Source organism: Humulus lupulus, chromosome 1 (genome assembly GCF_963169125.1).
Source record: "Humulus lupulus chromosome 1, drHumLupu1.1, whole genome shotgun sequence".
Taxonomy (NCBI): Eukaryota; Viridiplantae; Streptophyta; class Magnoliopsida; order Rosales; family Cannabaceae; genus Humulus; species Humulus lupulus.
Genome location: NC_084793.1, coordinates 293,808,156 through 293,812,708, shown reverse-complemented (window position 1 = coordinate 293,812,708; position 4,553 = coordinate 293,808,156). Strand labels below are relative to the sequence as shown.

Genomic DNA, 4,553 nt, shown 5'->3' with positions numbered 1-4,553 from the left:
ATCCAACCATTTAAGAATCTGGTCCAATACTACATCCTTCATGGCTGGATTGAGTCTTCTCTGGGCCTCTATGGATGGCTTGCTATTCTCCTCCAATAAGATTTTATGCATCACTGTCGCTGGGCTTATTCCTCTAATATCTGCCAAGGTCCACCCAATGGCCAATTTATGCTCCCTTAGAACCCTCAAAAGTTTCTCCAATTCTACCTTTGACAGGTCAGCTGACACAATGACCGGTAAAGTTTCATTCTCTCCCAAATAAGCATATTGCAAGTGATCTGGGAGAACCTTTAATTCCAACGGTGGTGGCTGCTGAATGGAGGTTAGCGGTTTTTCAGTCGCATCCGCTAATTCTTGGAACTTTTTCCAATATGGTAAGAAAGAATTGATCCAGTTGACACATTCTCTGATCTCAGCGTCCTCATCATCATCGCCCTCATCACCCAATAATACTGCCTCTAAGGCATCACTGCTCATCCTTCTCTTGGAGACTGCCTTTTCTATCACATCCACACTAAAGCAACTGTCACTAGCCACCGGATACTTCATAGACTTGAAGACATTAAAGACCACCTCATCTCCTTGAACTCTAAGCTTAAGCTCTCCTTTTTGAACATCAATAAGAGCTTGGCCTGTGGCTAGAAATGGCCTACCAAGAATAATAGGGACATCTGTGTCCTCCTCCATGTCCAGAACAATAAAGTCAGCGGGAAATATGAACTTATCCACTTTCACAAGAACATCCTCAATAATTCCTCGTGGATGTGTTAACGATCGGTCTGCGAGCTGTAAAGTGACATTTGTTGGTTTTGCCTCCCCCAAACCAAGTCTTTTAAACACAGATAAGGGCATCAGATTGATACTTGCCCCCAGATCACATAAGGCGTGCTTGCATTCAAACTTGCCAATGGTGCAAGGTATGGTGAAACTCCCCGGATCTCTCAGCTTTTGGGGTAACTTCCTTTGTAAAATAGCGCTGCACTCTTCAGTGAGTGCTACAGTCTCATAGTCCTCCATTCTCCTTTTCTTTGACAGAATCTCCTTCATGAACTTAACATAACTGGGCATCTGCTCCAAGGCCTCCGCAAAAGGAATGTTTATGTGCAACTTTTTAAACACCTCAAGAAACTTAGAAAACTGTTTATCAAGGGTAGTCTTTCTAAGCCTCTGAGGGTATGGAACTCTAACTGGCTGCTCAATGACAACTGGGGGACTCTGTTCTGACTTCTGATGGTCTTCAGTAACCCTTTCTGAATCAGACTGTGCACCCATCTCTTTTTTCTGAACCACTGCCTGTGGAGGTCTAGGTTGCTCTGTTTGCTTCCCACTCCTCAGAGTAATTGCCTGAACTTGCTCCTTGGGGTTGACTTCAGTATTACTAGGCAAGTTTCCCTGGGGTCTGTTATTGAGCATATTGGCCAACTGCCCAACCTGTGTCTCAAGGTTTCGAATGGAGGATCTTGTCTCAGTCATAAATTGAGTCTGAGTGTTAGTAAGAGTCAACAGGGCAGCTTGCAGTTCATTAGGTCTCTCAGGTTGAGGCATTGATTGTGGAGGCCTAGGCTGCATTGATGACGAAGCTTGATTCATAGGTGGCTGAGGCATGTTATTCTGAAATTGTCCCTGAAACTGAGGTTGTTGGCCTTGATTATTCTTCCACGAAAAATTTGGATGATTTCGCCACCCTGGATTGTAGTTGTTGGAGAATGGGTTATTGAGTGGCCTCTGAAAATTTCCCACCGCTTGAACTTGGGCATGATCCATTGGGGTGTTATTATTACAGATAGAGCACTGATCGAAAGAATGAGCACCACCACACATTTCACACCTCACTGCCATCTGAACCGCATTAGCAGACACACTACTCTGTTGCAACTGCTTGGTCAAAGAGGCTACTTGCGCTGTTAAGGCAGTGATTGCATCTAGCTCATGCACCCCAGCTATCTTTCTGACTCCTGATGATCTCTCCTCAGACCACTGATGGTTGTTTGTAGCCATGTCCTCCAACAGTTCATAAGCACCAGTTGCGCTCTTGCTCATAAAAGTGCCACCCGCTGCAGCATCTATAATGGTTCTGGTTGTCGGACATAAACCATTGTAGAAGTTCTGTACTAGCATCCACTGTTCAATGCCATGATGAGGACATCTTCTCAGGAGTTCCTTAAACCGTTCCCACGCCTCATATAATGACTCTCCGTCATTCTGGCAAAAGTTATTTATCTCTCCCCTTAATTTAGCAGCTTTGGACGGAGGGAAGAATTTGGACAAAAACTTCTGAGCTAGATCTTTCCAAGTGACAATGGAGTTTGGCTGCAGAGAATTCAACCAACTTTTAGCTCTGTCCCTTAGAGAAAATGGGAAGAGCCCAAGCTTGATTGCGTCATCACTCACCCCATTATATTTGAAGGTTCCACACAACTCCAGAAAGTTGGACAAATGGGTGTGAGGATCTTCAGAGGGCAACCCATTGAATTGCACAGAGGACTGCACCATTTGTAAAATAGCAGGCTTTATTTCGAAGTTGTTGGCCTCTACAGTTGGTGGGCATATACTATTTTGTACTCCCGTCAGAGTGGGTAGCACATAATCTCTCAGACTCCTCTCAGCGTTGGTCTGAGCCTGAACCCCTTGGACAACTCCTGGATTTAGACCATTCCTGCCATCCCCATCATTCTGTGCCATCTTCACAGAATTCTGGGTCTCTCTCTTATTCTTTTTGATTTGATTGCAAGACTTTTCGATCTCGGGATTCAGAGGAACAAGTGTGGCTTTTCCTTTTCTGCCACGCATATACCAAAATTCACCTGAGATAGACAAATTAAGCAACTAAACAGATTAGAAACGAGAGAAATTAAAATCAAATTAGAATAAAAATTAATTAGACTGATATTGATAATTTTTAGTCCCCGGCAACGGCGCCAAAAACTTGTTGCGATAATTTTGCTATGCAAGTGCACACAGTCGCAAACTCGTAATAAAATGGTAAAACCACGTATCGTCCTCAAGGACTGAGTTATCAATTACCAGTCAATTAACTTCTTGTTCTATTTGATGAATTAAAATTCTTGATTTTTGTAAAATACAGCAAAAGAACCAATAAAGTGCAGAAATACTAATCGACAACTAAATAGAATAATAGCTAATAATAAGACTTTTAATTTAATCACTGAGAAACAATTAGGATATTCAATCTCATCAACTATCCTTCCTATTATTCCCTAATGCAAAGTATGAATTCTTCTTATTTTTTTATCTAATTCAATTAACAAGTTGAAACAGCAGCCTATAATCATACTATGAATTATAAACTCAACCTAGGTGACAATTTCCTATATTTCTATGGTAAATTGAACCACAAAGGTAGCATTAAATTCCACAACTTAATAACAGTTACACAATTAATTCAGATACTTTCGTCCTAAATCAGAATTATGTCCAATATAACCAAAGCATAATTAAATCTCACTTCTCAGATTTTGACTTAAAAACATATGAATGTGACTAAAGATGGCCAATCAATAATCACTCTATAAGAACAGATTATATGGAATTGACGAAGATTGAAGAAGAGGAAATTAAAATTGCATTAGGTCATAACAGAAATTCAAGAGATTCAATTGAACATCCTAAACAGAAAATTAGTTCATAGTCATAGTGCTAATCACAACAGAAATTAAAGATAACATCAAGAAGAAAAACATGTAAAAATACTCTAAGCTTGAGCCTTCAAAACCAGAACTCCTCCCTTCGTCCGTACGTACTTCTCTCTTCTTTTTCGTCCTTTAAAACCTAGGATTTTTAGATTTTAGAGAGGCGGGCCGCGGCTCTACATACACTATGCCGCGGCCCGTGTCAAAATTTCTGGGCAGAATATCCTTTCAATGCCGCGGCTCTCTGAAACCATGCCGCGGCCCGCATCGTTGTTTTCTGGGCAGAGTGCCCATCCATGCCGCGGCTCTATCTAGCCATGCCGCGGCCCGAAGATGTCCTCAAAAACCATGCTTCTGTTTCTCCCCCTAGCCGCGGCCCTACTTTGATCATGCCGTGGCTCTTAAGTAATTCTTCAATTCTTCAAGTTTTCATCCCAAAATTTCACCAACACTTCCAAATTGTGTTGAGAACCATTCTTGATCAAAATATGATTAAAAACTCGGTTATTTCTTCCCTTTCTTTGGCATTTTCTTCCACATGCTCAATTCTTCCTGATATTCACAAAAACAACCAAACAAAGCGTAAACCCGCGCTAAAACAAGGAAAAACAAAATAAAAGACTACTAAAAACATCACCAAAACATAATAAAAACTAGACTCATCAATTATTCTTTAAAAAACGTAAAATAATCATTACACACCAACAATTTAAAAAAAAAAGAAAGAATTATCAAGCCCTCTCTGAAAATAATTTCTAGCTCTGTCACTGAGCACGACTCCTAATCTCGAGCCTCAGCGGTAAAACCTAGTCACAACGCCATATCAAATAGATATCCATCAATCTATAATCAGTTTAGAACTTTAGATACAAATACTAGCCTTCGGGACCTCGAATCCTACTG

General features: G+C 40.9%; 1 non-coding gene across 1 annotated transcript; it reads left to right on the top strand.

The window, feature by feature from the left end:
* The first annotated feature begins 2,128 nt into the window (after positions 1-2,128).
* LOC133813608 (small nucleolar RNA R71) lies at positions 2,129-2,235 on the top strand. Its single transcript, XR_009884617.1, has one exon. It is a non-coding gene; the product is annotated as a small nucleolar RNA R71 (small nucleolar RNA).
* Positions 2,236-4,553: the final 2,318 nt, after the last annotated feature.